Source organism: Manis javanica, chromosome 1 (assembly GCF_040802235.1).
Source record: "Manis javanica isolate MJ-LG chromosome 1, MJ_LKY, whole genome shotgun sequence".
NCBI lineage: Eukaryota > Metazoa > Chordata > Mammalia > Pholidota > Manidae > Manis > Manis javanica.
In genome coordinates, this window is record NC_133156.1 from 182,349,259 (window position 1) to 182,376,399 (window position 27,141).

The window sequence follows — 27,141 nt, forward strand, 5'->3', positions numbered from 1 at the left end:
GTCTGACACAGTGAACAGCAGAGCATCTGGGAGGGCAGGATTGTTGGGGAAAGGTTCCTGGGAGAGAGGGTAACTTAGCTCAGTCTTGTAGGTGACTGGGGAGCTGGCCAGGTGCAGGAGTGGCCACCCCAACAGACTTAGGCCTAAGGCTGCAGAGCAGGGGCTACTCAGAGTTGCCATATGGGGAGCAGGGTATGACAGGAGTAGGAGAGAAGCTACAGAGTTAGGGAGGCTGGCCACTGGGAGGGCCCTTGAGGATGTTCTAGAACACACTCCCCCAGGCGGAGACAACACCCTCTGAAGTGTTGTCTGAGAGCGTCCTCCACCACACGCACCACTCAGGTGCTCAAGGAGGTTTTCCCAGGACACAGGAATGCCACCTGTGAGTCCCAGTGGTGTTGAGCACTCTGGCAAGAAGGTGCCAGGCTGTGGGATGACCCACATGTCTGGTTGAAACAGGACCTTTCAGCAAAAGCCCAGGTTGCAGCACCTATTAGTTGCTGGCTGAAACTTTAGGTTTGATCACAGAATCAGTGGAGCACAATGACAGCATATCACTCAGCCGGTTGGAGTGAGCAGAGCAAGCATCTGTGGAGAAGCCAGTTCCTCTGCTGTAAGGAAGTGCCCATTTCAGCTGAGTATGTTGTCCTTGGGGACAGGTAAGGGACTACAGGAAGATGCAGAGAGCAACCCCTTTGTGTAGCATGTACCACCCTCAAGGAGAGGCCTCAGAATGTTAAGAATCATTGTCTTTATAAAAATTAATATTTTTAGCAGGAGATTCTGTGAATGCTCCCTCAGCACTGCAGAGAAGGAGGTGTTTGAGAAAAAGAAAGAAAAGGCCAGGAGGAGAGGCAGGGAGAGAGGGAAGAAAGGAAAGGAGGGGGGAGGAGAGAGGCCCTCCTGGTACTAGACAGGCTTACTTTTATAGGTCCCACCCCAGAGTATATAAAAGAATTAAAATGCACCCACATCCCACATTAAGTAGAATTATTTTGCTATAAAATACTTGGAAAGAATTTTTATAATTTTGCTTTTGAAATTATTTGGCTGAAGTTTACTCATTTAGCATATGATTGGCTCTGATTCCCAGCCATCATCACACATACTCAGGAACCTGTACAAGGTGAAAAAATTAAAGGTACAAATTGTTTTTAAATGGAAAGACATTTTCATGAGAACCAAATAGAACAATTAATGATGTTTGAGTGTATTTATTAAAAATTTATTATTTCCAATTTTGCTCTTCTGTATTTTGGAGCAAATTCATTTTCCCCAGGTTGCCACATTTGGACAGGAGAGCTCCTGGGTCCCAAATGCTTTACTTTGTAGGGTTTCCTTGATGGTGAAGGGTTTACAGGAAAGCAGTTCTGTGGAGAGCTGAGGAGACAGAGCCGCCCTGCAGAAGGCTCATCCCACCACTCTCTTCAGGGCAGAGCTTCCTCCACTGCCCTGCCTGCTGGGCCAGAGCCCACCCACTGGGCCAGGCTTGAGCTCCGGGGAAGGGACCCCTGCCTGTGATCCTGGGAGAGGCGCCTTGGAAAACCCGGGTCAAGCTGGGTCAACCTGTCACAGCCAATTGTGGGCCTGGGGTTATGAGAACCTCATCCCAGGCAGTGGGGCTTCCGAGGCCACCTGGGGCCGGGCTATGGGGCGCCTGCACTTTGTAACTTGGATTCCTTGTAACTAGCCTGGGGGGACAGAGGAGGGGAACAGAAGGCCACTTGATGGACTCCTGCTTTTAGTCACCACAGAGGTTTTATGATCTGAGAGGTGAACTGGGGAGCAGCCGCAGACTATTTAATCTTGATACTAACATACTGAACGAAAATACAGACACACCGTTCGGGTTTGGAATTTTTTTTTTTTTTTAACGAAAAAGAAAGAAAACTCAGAGCTCACTTCAGGTAATGGCGCTAGGATTTGGCAGCCTTCCAGGCAGAGTGGGCGTGGCCCCTGGCCCCTGGCCCCCGACAGCTTCCTGGAGGCGGCCTTGCGGCCCAGCTGCGGTGACCCCACTACAGTCAGAAGCCCTGGGGATCCTGGCCCTGGGGCCTGGAAACCCTGCTGTGGGTCTGCGGGATGTAGGCCGCTGTCCCCAACTTCACCCACCCAGGGCAGGACAGCGGGGCGCCCTCCTGCGTGGAGTGCGGCTGAGGGAAGTCACATTAGCCAATGAGGTGTTGTGATTGATGGGGTCTCTTCTGGGCGTCAGGATGATGAGCGGGCTGCAGGCGTGGGCCTGACCGCAGGAGGGGAGAGGCTGTGCGGGGACCACACCCAGCAGAGCGCGGTATAGCAGGCACTCTGTGCTCACCTGTGGTAGAGATGCATTACATATTGAACAAACTGTCAGTTGATGGAAATTTCAATGTGAGGTCAGCACCCTGGGGAGGCGAGCAGAGGGCTGGTTGCTGCCCGCTGTTTCCTGGGGCACTAGAATAAGGGGAGTGAGACTTGATTTTTTTCTGCCCCCTGAATTCCTCTGAAATACCTGCCCATTTTCCAGGCTCCCTCCCCAGGTGCCCTTCCTCCTCACGCCTCCCCACCAGTCCTGAATCCAGTCAAGGTAATGCCAGGTGCTGCTGTAAATTAACCCTGAAGTGGTTTTACTCAACTGTGGCTTATGTGGTACTTCTGCCACTCACTTGCGTGGCAGTCCAATGTGGGTGAGTGTTCCTGACTCGCCTGTGACTCTCCTCCAGGTGGTGATTTCCTCCACTTCTTCCACCTTGGGGCTCCATCATCCACAGGGCCTTGAGGTCCCTTTGTGTATCCCCAGCCTTGCTTTCATGCAGATGTACTGTGTACTAGGTGACTAACTCACCGGTGGTAGACGGGAATGGTCACTCTCAGCTAAGGGGCTTCCAAAGGGGGTGTGCCTGCTCCCCACACTGCCTGCCTGCTGGACATCCTCGTCACGCCAACAGCTCACACACACACCCAAATGGTGCTATTTTGCAGTTGCTGCTCTCAGTGCTTTGCATGTTTTAAGTCAAGAGCTTCCCATAGATACTCTGTGAGTAGACACAGACCCATTTCATCAGTTCCAAGACGCACGTTTTCTTTTCACACTTTAGCCTCTCTGAAAGGAGAATTTAGTCAATGACATTTTTCAGTTGCTGTCATTTAGGCAGCAGTCAGGGTGGCTGTGTGTGGAAAACCTTCCTCTGATACTTTCTAGAAAGATCAAGGTATTTCCAGCATCTGTAGGTTTGGAAACTGATGTCCAGAGAACTTTAGTGACTTGCCCAAAGCCTGGCGTTCTCCTCTCCACTTCCAGTGGATTGCGAGACTTGCTCCAGGAAGTCAGCCATGTTTACCCACCTTCTCTCCAGGCCCCTCCTGGGCTGAAAGGATTCTTGGCTCTCTGTGGAGGGGGAAGGGTATGTCTCCAAGTCCAAGATCCAGGTCCCCAAACTGGCAGAAGCCAGGTCCTGGCTGGAGTGATGGGACTCCAGTTACTAGGACATCTGCGGAAGCGAGGACGCCTGCTGCATTCTTGCTTGGCTGACAATTTAATCTCTCAAAAAGCAACAAGCAGAACTGGCAGGATACACCAAATTCTGATCAACTAAGAGGCATGTAGTGGTAAAATGCAAGTGATAGGGACCTGGGAAGAAAGGACATTATCATCCTGACACTCACATGTCACAGGAAGGGAGGGGTGGGCAGAGACAGTTGTGGAGGGTGGACTTTGAGAAAGTAGCTAGTTTTCAAATGAAGAAAATGTAGTGGCTCTAAGAAGATGATTCAGAAGATGAACATGGCCCATGAAAAAATTAAATCCACCCCCCAAAACTGTCACTACCAACAACAAACAAGGAATACAAGGGGGTGGGTCAGCATACAGCCAAGAACCAGAACAATCCCCTCAACACCCCCAAAAATTTTCATCAAATCTGAGGGTAAAAAGTGTGTCAGGAACCCCACACCAGAGGGTGTCAGAGCTTAAAAAGGCCTTTGACAAGAGACATAGCTGAACTCTTGCCTCCTAAAAACACTCCCATCTTCCTTGGGAGGTGGACATCAGAACTATCTGCATGGCAGGGACAGCAACCTGAGTCCAGAGAAGGCTGGAGAGGGAGAGGTGCAGAGGGCTTGGGTGTCAGACAGGCCCTGCTGGGGTGTGTTTCAGCTCTGGGGGAATCGTGAAGGAAGCACCTTGATGAGAGAAGGAAATATGAAAACCAGAGATGGGTAAAGGTCCTCCTGCTCTTCCAGGAGGAGCTTGGAAGCTAGAGGCAGTGAAGTCCCTCTCCAGCCATAGAAGCAGGTGGGCTTTTAGAATCATGAGCTGTTAGCAGAGCCCGATCAGACCCGTTCTGTGCAGCAGGCTGGTGGGCTCCTCAGTCCCACCGGATTCTGCCCACAGGCCTACAGCAGTATCTTGCTGCCTGGCCAGACACGCTCACGTGGACGTCACTGGATGGTGCCTACCTGCCCGCTCCCCACCAGGCTGCACTGGGGGGCTTCTGGGTACCCCTGCATTCAGACTGGAAGTGCAGGAGAGTTAACACCCCAGGGTGAGAAACTGGAGCTGATAATGCTCCCGCTTTCCCCCACAGTCCAGCAGCCCTGGAGCACATTGGCTTCCTAGGCAGCCCCGTGAACCTGCGACAGCCTGTAGTGGAGTCCAGCTCCCTCCCTCCGTCCCCACTACATCCTCTCTCTCCTACTCCCTAGGCACATTCCTCAATAAAATACCATCATTTAACCTTTGTCTCAGAAGCTGCTTTCTGCAGAGTAACTGACAGCTTAGAAAACAGAGAGGATAAATCATGCATAGTCCATCTCCTAACCCCACTTCTACAACATTTTGGGGCCCCTCGTGGGTACATGTTATTTTTACATATTTACCCTCATGGGGTGCATATAATTTCGTAGCTTGCTTTTTTGAGTTCACATTATACCTAAGTTTTTCCTCCTGTGATATCACATATGTTTTCAAAAGATAATTATGGTTTTAATGGTGTCCACACTGTTTCATGGAGATGATATGCCACAACCAAATTTGCACTTCCCTGCACTGGGACTCTTAGATCACAGCAGTTAACATTGCAGTGGGGTTACTAGGTCTAAGAATTTGAACATCTTCATGGTTCTTGATGCATATTGACAAAATAAAGAAATGTTTTGACAGCCTGTAAGAGAAAGTGAAGATGCTTAGGAGCCCATGTCGCTTTATGGAAGAACAAGTAATTCCTGGCTGAAGCCCTTCTCCCTTCTGGTGTGGGTGCCAGAGAGCAGGGGACTTCTGCATACTTTGCTGTTGCAGCTCACCACAGTCGCTGCTCGTGTTTTGTAGATAAAATGGACAGGAGTGCAGACAGGACAGGAGCTAAGTCATCATTCCCCAGTTACCCTGAGTAAAAAGCTGACATCCGCACGTGGGGAGGTCTCCGACAGCCTGCTTTGTTCAGCAATTTTGTCGTGAACACACATGAAAATGCAGATGGCCTCTGCATCACAACCGTGGATGAAGCAATTCTAAGAGGGATGAATAACCTTAGGTTAAAGGACTTAAGACCTGAATAGATCTTGAGAAGTTAGAAGGATGGACTATAACTCAACAGGATGAAATGTTACATAAGGCATGTAGTTCAAAAAATCAGCTGCATATGGACAGGATGGGAAAGCCCTGCCTTACTTAATAGTTGTTCATGTGAAACAGACCCAGAGACTACAGTTGACCTCAAGCTCAATGTGAATCATCTGTGTGGTGTGGCTGCCAAGGAAACTAATATAATCTTGGGCCACGTTAAGAGAAGTATAATATTAAGAACAGGGGAGGGGGCGTTCCCACCAGGCTCTGATTAATCAGACCACACTGGGAACATTGAGTTGAGTTCTCTAAATCAGTTTCTCAGTGGAACATTGACGAATTCATTCCTTCATAAAGCATTTATTGAATGCTTGCTCCATGCCCAACACTGCTAGATGGAAAGGATTCATAGATAAACAAGACATGCTCCCTGCATACGCTGAGCTCACACTCTAGTGACATCCAGGGGTGTTCAGTATTTCACATAACATTAAATAATTTATAAAGCAAACTTAGTAAAGCAAAATATATTCTGTCGGCTGTGCTGGGGATCCTTTATATGTTCTTAGGAGTCACACAGATAACACACCCATGCTTGCACTACACACTAGTCCAGTGGTCTTCATTTGAGGTGGAAAGTTAATAGACTTCCTCTCCTCCACCTGCCCTTCCAAGTCAATCTCATGTGTTTTTGACCTAGATTCCCTTCATCCAGTCCTGTTTGGCCCAAGTCTCAGATTGTAAGATTGTAGATCCTTCTCACTCTGGCTTTGAGCTGGCACACCCTTAGAATTCCAATATGTGTAGGTGATGGTGGTGTGTTAAGTTGGCCCTCAGAGTCAATCTTTTGAGAATACCATCCTGTGTTGTAGAGATTGGAAAACTAAACATTTCCTAGGCTTCCTTAAAACTATAATTCTGGATTTAAATTGGGTTTGCCAACTGGATGAGGGATTTGAAAGATGGATGGCAGCAAAGGCCATCTTCCCACTCCTTGGGCTCTTGCATGGGCAAGCATCGCTAGGCCCAGCAACAGTCCAGTGTCCAGGCATGCATGACGGCAGGCATGATGGGCTGCACTGCGCTCACTAACAATCTCATCACACGTGTGGCTGGGGGTACTGACCCGTCTTTCCCAAGCATTGTGGACCACTGCAACCAGGGAAAGAAAGAATGTGAAAAATTCCAGAATAGCATTTAAAGCTTCCACTAAAAAGTGACGCATATCTCACTGAGTCACATTGTCACTTAACTCCAGTGGGCTGAGAAGACTAATCCTACCATGTGCCTAGGGGAGAGAGAGAAATATTTGGTGAAAACCCTAATGATCACCACAGTAGTCATCAGCTTCCTGAACACTGAGATGCACTTATGGGGTGGTGGTGACTTCCTGGTTCTAGTCCTGCCACAGCCTCTAGACTCCTCACCGTCCTGGTTGTGGCAGATTACAGACTCCCCTGGCCATATCCGGGAAGTATTTCTCAGAAAGTCAGGCTTGATCCTGCTCCTCCCGCCCCTTCTGTGCTTTTGTAAGTGCCTAATTGCCTGTGTTAAATCCCTTCCTGCTTAATATATCTTCAGTGTCTTCCATTTCCTGCAATTGAAACCTGATGGACACAAGCTGCTTGCCTGCCCTGCCCTGCCTTCGAAGACCACCACCCACATTTATCCCTGAGCGCAATCCTCTCAGGTCAGTAGGGCAGGTATCATCAGCTCCTTGTTTACTGGGGTTAAATGGAGAGGCCCATGAAATTCAAATGACTTAAACAAGATCACAGAATCATAGTGCTGCAGAGCTGGGTCACAAACTCAGTTCTCCTAACAGCTTGTAATCTGCTTATGCCACTGAACCACATGCCTAAACCACATTCAGAGAAGCACATCACAAGGAGAGGACCAGGGAGGCCTGGATGCAGGGTCTCACAAGGAAGACTAAAAACAATTTGGGGAGGACTGTAAACAATACTTACAGGGGTCCTGAAGCAGATTGCATTTTCCAAAAAAATGGCCACAGCAATTTCTGATCCCACATTCTCTTCCTGAACTTTTTGCTCCCCTGAAACCGTGGGGTTGAGGGGAAGGGGGTCCACATCCCCTCCTGTTGAAGCTGAGCAGGCCTTTGCAACAGTGCTGGTGGGTAGTGACACTTGCATGACTGTTGAGGTTGGGCCTTAATAGTTGATACAGCTTCTGCTCTCCTAAAAGGCTCTCACTTAGGGCCTGGCCACCATGCTGTGGGATAGCCCAGCAGATGGAGAGGCCTTGTATATGTTTCCTAGCTGAAAGCCTCAGCCAAGGTCCCAACCAACAGCCAGAATCAACCATTAGACATGTGAGTGAATGGGCCTTGGGGTGATACTAGCCTCCAGCCTTTAATCCAACCCAACTAATACCAGGTGGAGCAGAGATGAGCTCTCCCCATGGAGTCTTGCCAAAATTTCAGACTTGTGAGCAAAATAAATGCCATTTTTGTTTTAAGCCACTACGTTTTTTACATAGCAACAGATAGCCAGGACAAGTGCCCATGCTGAGGAGGAAATCAATTTATTCTACGTAGCTGTTCATTCACTGGGTTAAGAATTTCTAAGAAGCTTCTGCCTAGCATTGTTGGATCCTGGAAGTTCAGATGTGACTAAGGCATGATCCCTTATCTCAAGCTACTTGAAGGTTTGTAGGGGAGATACATGGGCAGTGAGGACACTACTGTCTATTAAGGACTAAAACTGAGCTACGGTAGAACACAAAAGCAAGCTCGACTAACTCTGACAGGGTGTGTTAATAACAGGTTCCCAGAAAAAAGAACACCTTGTGCTGATGTTTTAGGCTAAACAGGAGTTCCCTGTACAGGGGGTGAGGAGAGCATTCCAGCGATGGGAGCAGCAAGGGCAAGGGCGTGGTAGCTAGCACATGCCCGGGGAAGACGCAGACCCTCCGTGGACAGTGGAGAATGAACTGGAGGGGAAGAACCTGGAGAGCCAGCAGGACATGAGCATTATCACCCTGGCAGAGGCAAGCGACCAGAAAAAATTGGGGAGGGAAGTCAAAGTGTTTTGTGACAGTCTGAACGAGAAAAATGAAGGAGAAGATGGCAGAGATTCCTCAGATTTCTGGCAAAAGAAACTGTCATTTCCTGAGATGAGGTACTTTGGAGAACAAGTGATTTGGGAAGGAGTTCATCAGTTTGTTTATGGATCTGTTAGTTATGAGGTGTGTATTAGAACAGGGACAGGTAACTGGAAGTGGCTTAGTGTTAAAACACGTGTTATCTTATGTGGCAATAAGCCCAGAGGTCCTAGGGCTATTTCACTGGCTCAATCACATAATCAATGATGCAAGATTTATCTATACTTTTGCTCTGCCATCCTTAGCCTATTGGGCCTGTTCCCTAATGGTCACAAAGTGGTTTGTGAATGTCCAGCCACTCCCTCTAGATAGTAACTTCTGGCCAAAGAAGAGCAGAGTTTCCATTCATGAGCCTAATTTGAATGGAGAGGATAACTTTCCCAGAAGCCCCTAGTTCATTGATCAGGATGAGGTCATACGTCCATGTCCTAGCTACAAGGGAGACTGAGAGGACAGCCACGTGGGCTTCACAACCCCTGTGTGGGACGTGGACTCTGACAGAGAAAAAAGGGCAGTGAGGGAATAACGGGTGTTGGGGAGGCCACACCCAGGCTTACCCGTGAAGCCCTCCAGTAGAGACGTCAAGCCACATAAGCAGGACTCACACTCGGGAGAGCATTCCATCTCAGGGGTTTTAAAGATAATGTTGCTATATATGTTTTTTAAATATTTGTTGAATGCCATGCTAGGCATTTTACATAATTATTCATTACTCTTCCTAATGCCCTAGGGGGATTTGAATCCCAGGCAACTGGAGGCTATTTGAGACCATGATTTGGCTTTGTTCCTGTGCAGAGTAGGTGGAAAAGGCCTTTGAGGTGCCCAGCACTCCTATAGGGTCCCTCCCCCCTTCCCTGAATAGATGAGTACAAACAGCCTCTCTGGTGCCTGTGTCCGTATGGGAGAGCAGAGCTTGATTCAGTGAAATTCAAGGCAGTAAAGAGGAAGCCTCAGAGTTTAGGTGAGGTGCTTAGGGAAACAGCTCAGCCCTGGACTCCTAGTAAGACCTGGAGCCCAGATGTGAAAGACAGAGCTTCTCCAGGAACCTGGGAATCAGACAAGTAGCTATTATGCTGGGCCAAGGGAAAAGCAAAGATTGGACCAGGAGAAATGTAGGAGTGAGTTCCCCTCCTGCCTGGGGACAAGATGAATAGAGACAATGGGCGGGATTTCTCGTCCGGCTGTCTGTCTCTGTGCTGCAGGTCCTCATCCTGGGGAAACTCCGCTGCCCAAGCTATTATAGGAAAGGGATTCGAGGAAACAGTTATGAGAAAGAGCTTTCACCAGGCACTTTGAAAGCAATTCTGGTGGTAGTCAAAGAATGTTACCTAGAGAAGTAGCCTCTCAAGAAGTATGGCTTCAAAATAGACTTGGGTGAGTTGGAATTATATCAACAGTATTCTAGCTGAGCCTCAAGCTCACACCAGCTGAAGGAGCTCAGCCTGGGTAGGGTCTGACGCAGAGCCCAAGGGCCCTGGAGGGCATTCATGGTGGGTGCACTGCCCGGGGGACTCAGGAAACTGTGTGGTGCCCAGTGCTGACTACCAGACCAGACGAGCATCATGCACAGCTCTGCGGAGGCAGTGGTGCCCACCAACACTCCACCTGCCCCTACAGCTCCCAATCCGCTTGCAGGGGAGCAGGACCATGTGGCTAGTTCTGACCAGTGCATTAGGAACTGTCTTACCTCGTGCCTTAAGGTCTTCTGATGAGATGGCACAGCCCCAGATCAAAGGAGCCTGAAAAATGGCAGAAGATAGTTACCCTGGAGAACCCAGCTGCAGACTTTGATTGAGAGAAAAATAAGCCTTGGTTATATCAAAACTGGGGGACTGTTTGTTACTGTAGCATGATTTCACTTATTTTTACCAGTACACAGTATGTGCTCAATATCCATCCATTTAAATTATAGCTATTTACTGGTTATATGACCTTGAGCCTGTCCTTTCCTCTCTGGGTCTCAGTTTCTTCATCTGAAAAATGGGAGCAATTACACTTGCTTTACAGGATTGTTGTAAGGACTGAATATGACACTTTGTGGCTCATTGTGGAACACATGCAAATCTTATTCATTTTACTTCCCTTTCCATGAATGAGACCAAAGAAGTAGGAGGCAAAGACCCTGACCTGGAGTCTGATTCAGGGCACAAAATGAGATGGGGTATGTGACATCCCTCCTGATGGGAAATGACCTTCTCTGAGAATCCACAGAACAAGGAACTGGAGCCTCCATTCCAGTTTTCCAATTGGTAGGTTTCAAAAGTGGGGATGAAGTAGTCTGCCCTTTCTGCTTTGGCAGGACTCCCCAGACCTCTTCTTCTCCCTCTCAAATGTGGATGTAACTCCAGAGGTCTTCCTAGTGGCATCTGCTTTGTTCCTTTGCCTCCCACCTCCCCAGGTGTCCTTCAAGAGGGAAGCCAGCAGTTCATGGCTGTCCCAGCTGTCCATCACTCTGTAAACCCATTCCAAGAGGTGAGGGGAAGGTCAGGAGAACTGTGCCAGCACAGGGCCCTCCTCTCTGCTTGCGATCTGGAAAGCTTTGCTCTGAGGCTGCTGCAATTTCCATGTGTCCAGCTGGATGCAGAGACTTGGGAGGGGCAGATGACAGCTGATCAGTCCTGCAGAAGGGGGGTGCTACTGAGGCCTACTGACGTCTCAGGGGGTCAACTGCGAGTTAGGTTGGAGGTGAGGGGACCTGGGGTTAGGCTGAGGAAGGAGAGGCTGTCCCATGGGGCCAAGGGCAGGGCCGCAGCCCACCTTCATGTGCCCAGTGACATGTAAGTGACTGTGGAAGGAAGACAGACATGGGCTCGAGTTCCTTCCACAGCCCTGACTTTTTGTGTGGTCCTGGACTAATCTCTTATGACTTCTCTCTTTTCACGCCTAGGAAATGGAGAATCCACCTGTCTCACAAGGTCAGGCAATGCCTGGTGAGCATCACATGTTTGGCAGTAGATAAAATCTGTATCCTCTGGGAAAAGCAGCCCCAAACTGGGAACTAGGAGTGGGGATGGCTGACCAACAGGCTGTGCTCTGGGCAAAGACAGTGGGGCTGGGCTCTGCGGCCACAGGGAGGGGCTTGTGGGGGGAGGCAGGAGACAGGGATGGCAGGCGGCTGTGGCACCTGGCATCCCTTCCTCACATGCCCCTTGGCCTTGGAGAGCTGGCCTCACTCCCCAGCTGTTCCTACTGCTCCTGATAAATTGTTTCCGCCTGAGCTGCCTCCTCCTCCCCCAGCCTCTTCCTGTTGCAACACCTCAGCGGGACAGTAAACACGGGCCCTTGTCTGTCTGCACCACATCCCTGGCTCCCTGCCGGCCACAGGCTCACCCTCCTCCAGCCCAGCCCTTGCCAGATGTGCCCGTGGCTTTCCCAGCTGTTCCCTTGACCCTGGAGTCAAACCTCTCTCAAGGGATTGCCCCTAGTCCTCCTACTCCTTCCATTCGAGCCCTCCCCCTTCCTATCAGGGCAGGAACCCAGAGGGTCCTGGGCTTGCCTTTCCACTGCAGTTTTCTCTCAGCCCTAGCTCCTTAGCAGCCTCTCTGGATTCCAGGGTTTGGTAACAATATGAAAGTTACTCAGCAGGTCTTCACTGGGCCCCCACCACGCTGCTTTCCAAATTCATGCGGCTGGTCTCCCTGAGTAGGGTCCCAAGCCTTCAGGTGCTCCGGAATCCTCCTGACTGGAAGAAGACAGTCTGATAAGGCTGCACGTATGAGGAGCTCCAGACTCAACACCTCACCCGTCCCAGGCATCATGTTCCTTTTAGGGTTTCCACAGGCCTCATCTTCTCAAGAAAGGCTTCTTCGATTCCTCCCACCCTGGCCCTGACACCTCTAAGCAACCCACAGCCATTTTCCTAGGAGAGGGGGCAGGTCCTGGTGATGAGTAGGAAAGGAACAGGACCCCTGTCTGGCCTGAGTGAGAGTTTAGGGATGTAGGGATGTCTGTTCAAGCCTTCTGGACCTTTCATGTCCTCCCCTTAGCATCAGGCCCCAGTTCCAGCTTCCCTGGTGGGCAGCAGTGATGCCCTTATCTGTGTGTTCAGTTAACAAATACAGCCTCCCTTGTTCTCTCGCTGTCTCACACAGACACACACAGACACACACACACACACACACACACACACACACACACACCAGTATGCAAGGAGAAAACTAGGGAAGTGTCATACCCCACCTCCTCTAACAACAGCATTTTCAACACACAGTGGACACAACTGTGGTTAAGACCACAATAAAAAGACCACATGTGGAACAGTGTGAAAAGAAAGCTCCGTCTGCAGGAATTGAGTGGAAATCTTAGCATCAGCCTGAAAATGAAGATGAAGGTTCCCCCCAGACACCAGGGGCCTCACGCCTGGGCTCCCTGCCCCTGAGCTTCTCAGTGAGGCTGGGCTTCTGCTCACATGCTCAGCCTTCCTGAAGCTCACCTTCATTTCGCTGCAATCCCTCAGTTGCATCTCAAGTCCCTTCTCTACAGTCCTGGTAATTTTTCCACAACTCACCACTTTTCATTCCTGCAAGTTCCAGAACTAGATTGATTGCCCAGAGTTGTAGCTGATTAGAGAAAAGGACTTAGAAATCATTCTTGTCAGCCTGTCTTTCTATAAAGGTACATAAATGAAGCTCAGGGGTAGTAGCTGGTAATAACAGTAGCTCAGATTCACTGAATATTTCCTGTACAAGAGACCTTGAGCTGAGCATTTCATATGTATCACCTCATTTAATCTTGCAACCATCCACTGAGAAAAGTATTATTATTATCCTCATTTTACAGACAAGAAGACTGAGACTTGGTGAGGCTAAATGACTTACCCCAGGACACCCAGCTACTGAGTGTTAGAACAGAGACTGCAGTCCAAGTTAGTCTTACTTCAAAGGCCAAGGGCTTAAACCCCCAGCTGCACTGCCTCCACTGTAGAACAGGGATTTGGGGAACAGTTTGTCCAAATCACACAACAGATTTGGGGTGCAGCTGGCCCACAACCCTTCACTTGCTGTCCACCCTTAACAGTCAGGTCCTTGGTGAGGAATGGCTGTGGTGAGGGCAGGTCCAGGCCTGGCCGGAAGGCTTCTTGCCCACTCTGGCCTGGTCCCTTCCCTTGCAGGCCCCAGCTCAGGTCTGGTGTGGGAGAATGTCTGAGTCGCAGGACCTGGGAGCTCATCTGGCTGAACTCCTCACCGCGACTTGCTGGGGGTCGCAGGTGAGTTAGGGGCAGAGCCTAACACCTAGGCCAGCCCTTCTCCCTGGCTCCATGCTCTGATCCTGCCCCAGTGGGCCAAGCCTTCCCAGGATGATGTCAGCTCCAAGAATATTTTGGTGGTCAAGACCTGGGGGCAAGTCCCAGCAAGTCCTCTCTGAGGGGTTAAGATTAGCACAGGGACCTCAGCTATGACTCAGAGTTGACCGGGGTCAGGCCAGCCTGGCTCCCATTACCACTCTCCTCTGATTCACCAGTGGAAAAAAATTGGCCCAAAGCCCTTCCCCAGCTGCCAGCTTCCTTCCTCTGCTTCCAACCACCTGGGCTTTGCGGTGTGGACTCCCACTTCCCAGTCTCAAAACCTGGGCTACCTACAGTGACTGGGAAGCTGGTTCAGACTCAGGGATTCCCTTACTGGGGCCACTCTGATGCTCCCCAAACTTTGTCTCTTCTTATCCATCCTCCCCAGTCTCCCAGGGGGCTTAAGTCTACTTTTTCTGCTTCAGAGGGAAACTCCGGGTCAGAAGGTGGCCTGGTACAGCCAGCTGCCTACACCCTGCTGCAGCTTTTCAGATTTCACTGGCGCCTCTGAGGTGTGATGGCTTCAATGCAAGTGTAGGGGATGCACCGTTCATGTGTTTCATGTCACTGTCACACTCTTAAAACCACGGAGGAGTGAGCACCACATACATTAGCTGTGTATGTGTGTGTGCACATGTCTCAGTGTGTGTGAGCACAGTGAAGGGAACTGAAGCATAGGCCTGCATATGCTATACCATACAGATCCCAGGGCCCTGCCTTCAGAAATCCCAGATCAGGGCTGGCAGAATTCCATTTCCCCATCTGTAAAATGGGCCTTTGTACTGGATGGCCTGTTAGTGCTCAGTCTCCACACCACCTTTCCAGAGCCAGCTATTTTTCAAATGCATTATCTCCTAGACCCGACTTGACCTTTTCAAACACAGCCTTGGCTTAGGTCTGAAGTAGATACTTATCTTATTCCTAAACTCCCTTCCTAATCTGCATCCCGGAGAAATCTATGAAGAGGCAGCAAAGGCCATCAGGCACCTCCCCCATCAACACTGTTGAAGGGAGAGGTCAATTCCTGGGGAAGCACAACACCGACCTCTCCAGGGGACAGGAGAGAAGAAGCAGGGGGAAGGGAGAGGTCAATTCCTGGGGAAGCTGTGATTTCTACCCTTGCTCTGTCCCCTTGCTCTGTCCCTGCTGCCCATTGACTTTGGTTCAGATAGGCTATTTCCCCCAAAGCTTCAAAGTCCCTAGAGTGGGGTGACACGGTGATAACCACGATGTTACCTTTTCTTTCTCTCCTCTTCTCCTTTAAGAACATGGTGGAGATGTGGCCCCCATGGAGCCATGAATGGTGAATGCAATAGTTGGAGGGACCAGGGGCCTGGAATACACCATTTAGTGGGCCACCGTGCACAAAGAGTGATGCACCCCTCCCCAGGACTGGAGAGGTGCCCAGGGCCATGGGGGACCAGGCCTTTGAGTACTGCCCCTCCAGTGAGTCAGGGGAACAGGGGAAGCTAAGGGTGGGCCTGGGCAGGGAGAATGTGTACCTGCTCCTGCCCGTGTCTGGTGCCAGGCAAAGGTGGAGGGAGGCCAGCGGGCTGCAAGATCCATCTGTGCAGCTGCAACATCCCAGGCACATTCTGCCCTGGATCCCAAAGGTTAATTAAACAAAACAAAACAACCCTAATGGCTTAGAAAATGACAGTTATAAAGATCAAAACAGAATGTGAACAGATGCTGCAGCTGAGTGAGGGGCTTGATCACACAGGGCCATTGGTGGTAGCCATTGGGCTTGAACTGGGAGGTGACAGGAGCTATGCCACTCCATGGGGCAGGGAGTAGGGTGGGCACAAGAAGACTTTGGGTAATGTCAGGGGTAAGGAGAGAGTGTCATGAAAAAGGAAGGATGGGAACCTTCACTGGAGGGGGCGGGCAACGCACTACGGAGCATCAAGACGAATCCACCCCACTGGGATCTCCTCGTCCATGGGCATGTGGTCTCTGCAGCCCCCAGTCCCTGAGTGCTGAGGACACCAATCCGCCTTGGTGGGTGGCTGCGTCCTGCAAAAGCCAGGCTGAGTTGGGGCAGCAGGCAGGCTGTGTGTTGGGGTCACTGGGGCCACACACAGGGATGGCTGGAGCCAGGCAGGAGGTTGCCTGTCTGGCTTACTCCAGGCTGGCAGGGCAGGTCTGGCTGTGCTGCCCAAGGCCACCCATGTGTGGGGAGCACAGCTGGCCTGACCGGAACAGGCCAGCACAATCTGCATCCTTCTCACTTCACTCCTGTTGCCCCCAGGGATGGCAGGGCCAGCCCAGGTCGTGGCAGCTAACAGCCCCCACCAGCCTGGCTTTGTTTACACTGCTGCCTTCACTCCAGACCTGAAGGTGGCAGCCTGTCGGAGAGAGCCTGGAGGGGGCCTCCCTGCACTGCCTAGGAGGAAACCCGCTCCTCAGCAACTCCCAGAGTCACAGACTCTATCCTCCAGTAAGGGAGACAGCAGCAGGGGCTTGGAGGGTGTCTCCGCCAACCTGTGCATCCTTGTCCCTGCTTCTGATGGGCAAACACCAGGCTTTGCACATGGTACTGGACCAGAGGGACATCTAGAGGGCAAAAGCTTCTCTCATGTCTGAAGGGCACCTCTGGGACACCCTGTCACGTTCCAGTGCCTATCTCTGTACCCACTCCACGGAGGAACTCCCACTGGCTTTGTAGATACAGCAAACTCACCTATCCATCCATCCATCCACCCACGCATCCACTAATAAACTCACCGGATATCCTGCTTCCTCCTTATCCTACTCTGGCTCCTGCCACACTGAGCACCCTTTGTGTCTTCAGTTCTGGGAAGCTCCCAGACCTCGACACATTCTGCCTCCTACGCTCGGGCTGCTCCTCGCCAACCTGAGCCCTCTGCCTGGCAAACCCCTCCTTGCCCGTCCAGCCTCGGCTCAGACATGGCCCCCATCCAGGAGGCCTTCATCACCGAGATGAACAAATGGCCTGCTTAGTGCCTGTTGCATTGTGAGCCCAGTGCAGGGTGCTGGGGACAGAGGTGAAGAAGGCACCATCCCATTCCGCCCCCGAGTCCACAAGGAGAGGCAAGGACCTAAACTACTGTCAGAAAACAGCGGTCTCCTGCACACCCATGGTGCGCCCGCCAGCAGCTTGGGCTCCAGCTTTACCACCACCTGCATGATCATCGTCCCCATGGCGTTACTGAGGTGTGACCGACATGCAGTTAGCATTCCTATGTAGGTGTACAGTTGGATCCTTTCTGACGTCTGCACACACCAGTTTGGAAACCATCACCACGATCAAGATAACGAACATGGCCATCAACTCCAGAAGTTTCCTCCTTCCTCTCATAAATGCACATCCCCAGCCCACTCTCCGTCCCCAGGCAACCCCTGCTCTACTTTCTGTCACTATACATTAGTTTGCATTTTCTAGAGTTTTATATAAATAGAATTACACAGAATGTACTGTTTTCTGGCCTGGCTTCTCATGCTCAGCATAATTATCTTGAGATTTGTCCAAGTTGTTGCACAAATCAGCAACTCCTTCCTCTTTATTGCTGACTAGCATTTCACTGAATGTATATGCCAGCAGCTGTCTTGCCAGGCACCTGTTGGTGGGCATTTGGGTTGGTCCCAGTTTGGGGCTCTGCAGAGAAAGCTGCCCAGCACCTGTGTGTGGGAGGGGGCAGGTTTTCCCCTTTCTGCCTGCCTTTGGGGGCCGACTCCTCTGGCATGGGGCTGGGTGCCTGGTTAGGAGGCCATCCTGAGGGGAAAGGGGGTGAGAAGCAAGGTGGGGCCAACACAAGCCCGGCCAGCTGAGGCCCTGCCACAGGTCCCCAGGGGCAGTGAGAGGGGGGCTGTGGCTGCCAGGGAGGGGCTGTTTCCTTGCCACTGGCACACCCCAGTCAGGCTGCTGGCTGGTCATTACCAGGGTCTCTGCCTCCACGTGCAGCTGTGATGGAAAGTAGTTTTAGAGGCTTCTTTACTCAGGCCCTGTTCAGGATAGAGAAGTAGCTACTGGCATATTCTATTTCCACTGGGGCAGAGGATGGGAAATCTCCGTCCTTCCCACAATTGACACCTTTCTTTCTTTCTTGTACAGATACTCAGAGTCCTCTGAGGCTCATGGGAAAGCAGAGGGGCTAGGAGACGTGGGGCTGAGGGCCTGGAGGGTAAGAGGCCCCTCAGGCCCCAGAGGCAGGCTTCCAGGTGGGGACAGCTCATGCCCTCACCTGGGAGCCACTGCTCTGGCCGGACCTCGAGGGATTGAGGGCCACTGAGGGAGCAGCTGGCATATAAGGAATTTGAAAACCCCATTGGCACACGAGCTGGTTTTAATCGTGTAGCTCTATCTCCTCCCCTTGGACCTCAGCCCAGCAACATTTGGCCCCTAAACCTCCCTCACTGGCCCTCCCTGCATTCTCCCCCAGTTGGGGTCCCATAGACAAGCCCACCTTCAAACTCCTCCCTGCCCCTAGCTCACTCTGCCACAGGACGCCCCTGCCTTCTTCCTCAGGTCCTTTCCACCTTCAAAGTGAACCATTTCTGTCCTTGGGCCCCACTCCCAAGGCCTTTCTCACTTTCTTCTCCTTCAACAAGTTTCCTCTGATCAGCTCAAGTCACTCCCTTAACCTGATTTGCCAACCTTAGTCCTTTTTCACAAAGCCCGTGACCTGAGGTGACCTCCTTGCAGAGCCTCAAGGAGAGAGAACTGAGGCCCAGAGGCTGCCTCGGTTTCCCCTTCTCCACTTACTGTCTGAACTTCTGGGCCTCAGGAGGGGGTATTCACCTTTCAGTTGCTGGCAGGTCCAGGCTGCTGCATCAGAATAAGGGATGCAGAATCACCAGGCCTTGATGAACAGAGAAGCAGGAATAAGCTATCTCTGAGTCTTTCCCATCAGAAGCCAGGAAAGAGGCGGAGTTGGGACCAGAACCCAAGGACCCTGGCTTCTCATTGGGAGCTCACCCCACCTCACATCAAGTCTGCATGTTTTAATAAATGCTCTCCTATACTTACCGTGGGGCTTTGGTGGCTGAGGGCCAGAGAAAAATAAATCAATTAAGGGAAAAGCCAGCTGTGAGGGCACTACAAAAGTCTGTCAGGATGGGTAAAATACAGGAACTAGGCATGTCTGATCCTAAATGAAGGACACATTCTGAGAGCCTAGCAAAGGAAGGGGGCCCTGGGAGGGCTTCATGGACAAGACCAGGTGGGAAATGGCCTGGAACAGCCAGGGCTGGCCTGGCGAGCGGTATGGCGGGCACCGCGAGCCAAAAGCACAACTTCCTCAAAGTGAGGGCAGACTGGGCCGCAGCCCACCCTGGAGAGCTTCCTCCCAGCACTGCCTTGGCCTCAACCCTCTTTCTTCCTTAGGCTTTGATCCTCTGAGGGCTCCTATGTCCTTCTCCCAGCCTCCAATCCCTCCCGCCCAGGTCTCCTGTCTTGGAAATTCTGGGGGTACAGTGTGGAATCACATGTGGGTGCCAACACCCTCCCTTTCCTCTTTGAGGCCAGTGTCAGCCCTTCATTGGGAAATGACCACCCCATGCACCTGCTGCAGCCTGTTCCCACCTCACAGACACTCGTACCCAATCACCTGCAGCCTCCAAGACACTTTGGGCAGAGCAGGTGAAGAGTTGCTGATAGGGAAATATTACTGCCTCCAGTTAAATATACACCCCAGGCCAGTGGCCAGTGGCAGAGGTGGGAGTTGCTGAATATAGCCTCTGGTCATGGATCTTGATGTGCATGCTTGTGTGTGTGTGTGTGTGTGTGTGTGTGTGTGTGTGTGTGTGTGTTTATCAGCATCACCTTGGATGCTTATTAAAAAACATATGCTCAGGCCCACCCTGGAAACTGAGTCAGAATACCTAAAACATGTTGTGAAGAAGAATGTTCATATTTTTAACATTCACCAGCTGATTCTGATGCCCCACCTTCCCCTTGAGTTGGAAACAAAGAGTCTGAGGGACAAGAAAGGTTCCCAGACCTGGCCAGCTGTCCTCCCCCATCCAGCCAGCCCTGGAGTGACCCTCGACTTCGGCCTCCTCTGCACCGTCTGCAGGCATGGTGACCTCTGGGATTCCCTTACCTCACCACTGGCCTCAGGTCCACAGGCCCACCCCGGCAAGGGGCTCGTCAGAGCAGGACTTCTCCCACCGCACGGTTACTGCCTTGGTGTTACAGGCTCTGCCTCTGCTGGCTTCTCAGTCACACCTCAAAAGGAAACCCGCAGCTTCCGACTCTGTAATTGGTGCCCTTATTTCAGATCTAACTGGAACACTTTGGAACACAGCTCTTGTTGCCCTTTCAAAGTATAGAGTAGATTCTCCTCCCAGCTCTTCTAGATCAATATCCTCCTTCTTCCCCCAACTCTCTGCCGCATCTGCTAGGACAGTGGTGATGGGTTTGCAGCCTCCACTGCCTCCACCACCAAGGCCCCCAGCTGCTGTAGCCACTCCCACTGTGCCCACCACCAAGAGTGCCCTCTCTGAGGCCTTCATCACCTCATGTCCCTGCTACTGCCACCATCGTGGTGATTTTGGCACCTTCTACCTACTGCTGCTGACATGGACATAGCAGGACCACCCCCCACCCCGAGGTTCTCAGCACTGCTGCTGCCCTCACACCATCATGCCAGCACCACCAGCTGTCACTGCTCCCTTACCTACCAACAGCACAGGTACTATTCTGTCTGCCATTTTTTCCTGCATACAATCTGCACAGGCATGGGCTGACATTCCACCCTGACCTCCACGTGAGGCTGACCTGGGTTCTTAGCTGGAGCCTCCACCCGCTGTGACTGCTATTGTCCAGGACCTTGCTGATCTGCTGAGGGTGATGGATGCCCCAAGGACTCCAGACTACTGGGGAAGACATACTCCCAAGGACTCCAAACTGGAGAAGATCCTTCATTGATTAACCACAGTGATGGAGAGATTGGGGGAGATAGCCTCTTAGGGAACCCCTAGACTTATGGGAAAGGAGTCTCCAGACTGAGGGTGGAAGAATTTCCTTGGGGATTCCAAGACTGCATGGGGAGGTATTTCCCAGGCAGTCCCCTCCCCATATTGACAGGAGAGCCTTTTCAGAGCCATGCTCTGACCAAGGTGGCTCTCTTCAGGAAAGCCTGTGACTAAAGTGAAGGCCCTCCCCTTGTGGAGGCCAGCAGGGGCAGGAGTACCTGAGGAAGGGGGCAGGAGAGAAGGGAGATGCGTTACTGAGGTTCCTCTTGAGAGAACAGCTAAGATGCATACCAAAACCCATACTAAAAAGTACCAGGTAACAGTGGAATGGACCTTGGGCCTGCTACAGCTGCAGGATTGGGGCAGCCATGGTGATAAGGCCCCTGGAGAAGGTGGCTCTCGGGAGGCAGCCCCTTGCAGCACCCCATCCCAGGATCTGGCTCCCCTAGTGATGACCCAGCCCATCTCCCACCTAGGAGCAGCTGGTAGGTATGTGCCAGACTCACATTGTTTCTACAGCCTCTCCCTGTTTCCAGGTTGTGCCCACCCTGCCTGGTGCCAGCCCCTGCTCTGGAAGCCCCAAGTGCAGACCCAGGGTTCAGGGGCACTCAGGGCAAGGAATGTGTGAAGTGCCCTTGGCCAAAGGCAGTGGAGTCCTTGTCCCCCACAGGGCAAGGGAGGATGACCTGGGAGTTCAGGTATCTGATGACGGCTGGACCCTGAGCAGGAGTCACTACTACTTGCGGACTTTCCCTATCATTCCATTCAGTCACATCCAGCCATTCTTTCCAGTCCCTCAAGGTTTCACTTTGTCTTGCCAGGTTTCTTCTTCAAAGTCTCACTGGAAGCCTACTCCCTCCAGGAAATCATCCCTGATCTCTTACCTTAGCAGGGCTCAAAATGCTGTGGGTTTGGTTCTTATGTGAGCTTGTCAGTCTGTTTTCCAGCTGCAGAGCAACTCTAACTCTGACCTCAACCACGGCCTTCACCTCATATTGATCCCAATGCTGACTGTGGACTGAGTCAGACCCTAACCAAAGATAGACCCTAATCCTGGACTCGAACTCAACCCCCAACTGTATCTGCTGGTTTTCAGAGAAAAGCCATTAGTTGCTAGGGAAAACCAGCAAGAAATCATGGTGGCAGATCTCAGCCCCTCTGCAGTGGCCATGAAGAATTATGTGTGTGTGTTTCCTTTATTCTATTTAACATCACTTTCATGACATTTCCATCCCATCTTCTCCAGGGAACAGAAGAAATAGGAAATGGATCTCAGGTTACATGGGAAGGAATTCTTGGCTAAACCTGAAGTTCAAAGGAGGCCCATGGCCACCTAGCGGGGCCCGGATGAAACTGCATCAGCTGCGTCTCCCTCCTCCCATCCTCAGGGACAAGCTGGGGATTTGAGTGGTGTTGTGGGTATGAGGACAGGGCAGAATTTTGCAGCTTCTTCCTGTCACCTCAGGCTGCGACCTGAAGGAACAAAACCCTCCTCATCTCATCCCCCTACCTCACCAGTCCAGCCCCTCATCCAGCCACCCATCATGTTGCCAGGCCACCTCCTGCCTCCCTCTCATTCTACATCTTGCACACTCGTCATCTCTCTCTCATTCTCCCCTCATCGGTTTCTTACATTCAGTCATTCTTTTCTCATCAGCTCTCTTTCTTGCTCATCCAATTTCTCTGTGTTGCTATTTGGTCCCTTCCCTTTCTTTTCTCAGCTAAAATTAGTGCACATCCTATACTTATTGGCAAAGTTTAGTTTCACCTGACATATTGGGCTTCTCAAGCTGGTACAAGTACAAGTCTTGCCTCTTTCACTAGAAATCTAAGCTACATTTTCTCTTCCACAGCAGAGTACAGCTCACTGCAAAATCCTGAAACACCAGAGTGAAGGAGGGCTTAGAAATTCAATGCTCTCATTTAACAAAGAGGAAGGTTGAGGCCCCATAAAAGGAAGGGTATTTTACTGGGCAGCTCCACCTATTAATAATGGAGCCAAAGGCCTGATAAGTACCCTACCCCCTTCAAGACTGTGGCTTTTCCTCTCTAAAGAAATGTCTCTAGCCCATTTATACCTATTGGTTACAACTGAATTTGGTTTAGTTCCTCTGGGCTAGCCAGTCATGCAGGAATATACCATCAGATAACCCTTAGACACTTGAAAACAAGTCTAGTCTGGAACTATGGGGTCAGATTACCAGAGGAAAGGGAGACCAAGTGAGCAATCAGAAGGAAGTAGCAGGAAGAAGGAAGATGAGACTTGGTCTAAGTTTATTATATCTGACCCTACTGGGCAGCTAACCAGATGGATGGATGGATGGATAGGCCAACTGAGTTCTGAGTAAGATAATGATGTGAGCACAGATGTCTTATCTTCATTACCACCAACTCATATTACCTGATATTCTCACTGAAATTACCAAAATATTAGATACATGGAAATAAGAAGTGTGTAGAATCACTGATAATACAGAGGAGTTGGACTCACATCCAGGAAATCGAGGGGCTCTGTCTAGATGCAAATTGAAGGACAGCAGCAAAACCAGTCTGTAGAGACCCCACCTGAGGAGCAACACCCTTACAGGGAAGTGAGGAGAAGAGAGCCTGCAGACACTCTCACCACTCCCCAAGTCGAAAGATGAGGGTTAGAGAAGGAGGAATGAGAGCCAGGAAGGAACAACCCTCATGAGCTCCCTCCACACTCCAGAGCAGCAGCCTGTGTCAGAGGCGCAGGGAGGTGCCAAGTTTTGAATGGCAGCAACCTCCCACAGAAAGCCTGCAGGGAAATGGAGTTTGCCCCTGGTAGAGCAGGCAATGATCCATGGAAGAGGCTGGGTCCAGCTGTGGTTTATACCTGTATGAAGGCCAGACTCAACAGGAAAACGGAAGTGAAAAACAGCTTCCCCAAACACTGAGCCAGAGTTCCAGACACACAGTCCCCTGCACAGACTGCTTGCTGCTCTGCTTCCTTTCCACTCTGAAATGATTGTGTAAATTGCTACCAGCCACCTCTCCAGCTTAAGATCTGGCAGCAGGATTTGTAGAGAAAACAAAAAGAAGTGATAGAACTAAGAACAATCTACTCATTGGTTGTACAGGCTGGGCAAACACCAGGTCTTGTCTATATGCCCTCAGGAGGAAGCCAAAGAACTCAGCATGGACTAAAGAGTTTCTGCAAACGAAAGAACCACAATCAAGACATAGATGACACATATGCTTCTGTCAAATATCTAGTACAGGAAATAAGTGTTATGATATAGCTGATTTGTGTTCTCAATTCAAGAAAATGTGAATTTTATGAAAAAAGATATGAAATATTAGACTGAGGAATAAAGGAATACATCTGAGAGTTTAGGAGGAAAGGAGTTTGATCATGGGAAAGAGTAATGAAACAGGGAATACCACAGAAGAATTGAAATCTTCATTAGAAATGGAAAGGGGGACTTCACACTGAAGAAAATAATCAATGATGTGAAGGACAGCTGAGAAATTTTCTCAGCATGCCAAGGAAAAGAAGAAGATAGAATGCTTAAAAGAGAACACAGATCTTCATGGAAAGGAAGACTCCATATCATCAAGATGTCAGTTCTTTCCAACTTCACCTATAGATTCAGTGCAATCCCAACCAAATTCAAGTGAGTTGTTTTGCGGATATCAACAAACTAATTCCGAAGTTTATATGGAAAGGCAAAAGACCCAGAACAGCCAACACAATACTGAAGAAGAACAAAGTCGGAGGAGACACTATGTGACATCAGGGCTTACTGTAAAGCTACAGTAATCAAGACAGTGTGGAATTGGTGAAAGAATAGACACATAGATCACTGGAACAGAATAAAGAGCCCAGAAACAGACACCTATCAATACTGTCAACTGATCTTTAATAAAGGAACAAAGGCAATACAAATGGAACAAAACATCTTTTCAATAAATGGTGCTGAACAACTGGACATCCACTTGTAAAAAAAAAAAAGAATCTAAACACGTATCTTCAGCCATCACAAACATGAATGAAATGGATCATAGACCTAAATATTAAAAGCAAAACTGGAAAGATAACAAAGGAGTAAACCTAGATGACTTGAGTTTGATGATGACTTTTTAGGCACAACACCAGAGGCACAATCTACAAAAAATATAATTGATAAGCTGGACTTCACTGAAATTAAAAACTTCTGCACTGTGAAAGACACTGTCAAGAGAATGAAAGGGCAAGCCACAGATGGGGAGAAAATATTTGTAAAAGACGTATTTGATAAAGGACTGCTATTGAAAATATACAAAGTAACCTTAAAACTCAAAATGAAAAAAATGAGCTTGATTAAAGAATGGACAAAAGACCTGACAGACACCTTACCAAAGAGGATATACAGATGGCAAATAAGCATAAGGAAAGATGCTCCATATGTCATTAGGGAAATGCAAATTAAAACAATGAGATACCACTACACACGTAAAAGAATATCAAAATGCAGAATACTAACAACACCAAATGCTGGTTAGGATGTGGAGCAACGGGAACTCTTACTCACTGCTGGCGGGAACGCAATATAGTACAACCACTTTGGAAAACAGTCTAGCAGTTTCTTACAAAACTAAGCATACTCTCACTATATATGACTTAGCAATTTTACTCCTTGGTATTTACCCAAATAAGTTGAAAATTATGTCCACACAAAAACCTGTATACTAATGTTCAGAGCAGCTTTATTCATAATAGTCAAAACTTGGAAGCTGCCAAGATGTCCTTCCATTAGTAAGTGGATAAACAAACTGTGCTACATCCAGACAATGGAATATTACACAGCATTACAAAGAAATGAGCTATTAAGTCATGAAAAGACTTTAAATCATATTACTTTAAATCATATTACTTAATGAAAGTAAATCATATTACTACATGAAAGAAGCCAATCTGAAAAGGCTATATCCTGTATAATTTCAACTACATTACATTCTGGAAAAGGCAAGGCTATGGAGACAGCAGAAAGATCTGAGGTTATGCTGGAGAGAGGGCTGAACAGGCAGAGCTCAGAGGATTTTTAGGGCAGTGAAGCTGCCTATGATGCTATGTAACAGTATCATACTATAATGGTGCATACATGTCATCACACAATTGTCAAAGCTCAGAGAATATGCAATACCAAGAGTGAACCCTAATGTAAACCATGGACTTGCATGATAATGAGATGTCCACATAGGTTCATGTATTATCACAGATGTACCACTTCCGTGTGGATGCTACATTGGAGGAAACTGCAGGGGCAGGGTGGATATGGGGACTGTCTGTACTTTCTGCTCAATTTTCTTGTGTCCCTAAAGCTCCTCTGAAAAGTCAAATCTGTTTAAAAGGGAGAGAAAAAAAGAGAACACATTGTGGACGTAAGGAATGGGGATCCAATGTGCAAACAATTAATATTCTTGAGGAAGAAATCAGAACTAAGGAAACTCACCACCACCACAACAGAAACAAAACTTTCCTGAATTGAAGAAAGATCTGAAAGGGAATCAGCACAGGAAATACACTTCCAAGGAAATTTCCAAACTTCAGAGATGGAAACATCATGATGAAACAGAAAATAGATTACTTCCGAAAGAAGTAGAGTCAACCTCAGATTTCTGTTTAATGTAAAAAATAAGGTGGTAGCGTCTCCTGGAGAGTCTGTGACTGGAAACACAAAGCAGTCAAGTTATCCTCCATGTGCGAAGGCCATTGTCAGATATGAAAATGCTCCTAATATTGCAACCACGTACCTTTCCTAGAAGAAATTCACATGCATATATGTAATTTGTATATTACATATTTATTTCAAGTATATATAAGACATAACCACTTGAAGACATAATCCAGCCGATAAACTCACGAAAGGAGAGGCTGTAGAATAGACTGACAGTGAGCGATGTTAAACATAGACTTGAATCTAAATAGTTGTGGTCAATGTGGTATAAAGAAAAACAACTGCTCCTGTCCAGTATTGGAAAGGAGATAATCTAGGACCCAGGTGGCCATTTCTCTATTTAGAGTTTCTATTTTAGGTTCATTAATTCTTTGACCATAAAGAACTCCTGAAGCCATTAACGTGCTACCTTGATGTAAGCAGTGCTTTCATGGGTCTACCCAAATGTAAAAGTTCTTAAGTATACTTAAGATCCATGCATTTTATCACATATAAGTTATGCTTCAGTTAAAAATAAACACAATGAAAAGAAATACACTTATATCAGAAGAACTGCAATTAGAACTCCC

General features: G+C 49.4%; 1 long non-coding RNA gene across 1 annotated transcript in view; it reads right to left on the reverse strand.

The window, feature by feature from the left end:
- Window positions 1-1,850: 1,850 nt before the first annotated feature.
- LOC140843120 (uncharacterized) overlaps window positions 1,851-27,141 on the reverse strand; it is an 84,741-nt gene continuing 59,450 nt past the window's right edge. Inside the window, exons 2-3 of the long non-coding RNA XR_012120623.1 lie at window positions 10,356-10,407; window positions 1,851-2,317 (exon numbers count right to left, since the gene is read on the reverse strand). This is a non-coding gene — a long non-coding RNA (uncharacterized lncRNA). The remainder of the gene's footprint in view (window positions 2,318-10,355; window positions 10,408-27,141) is intronic.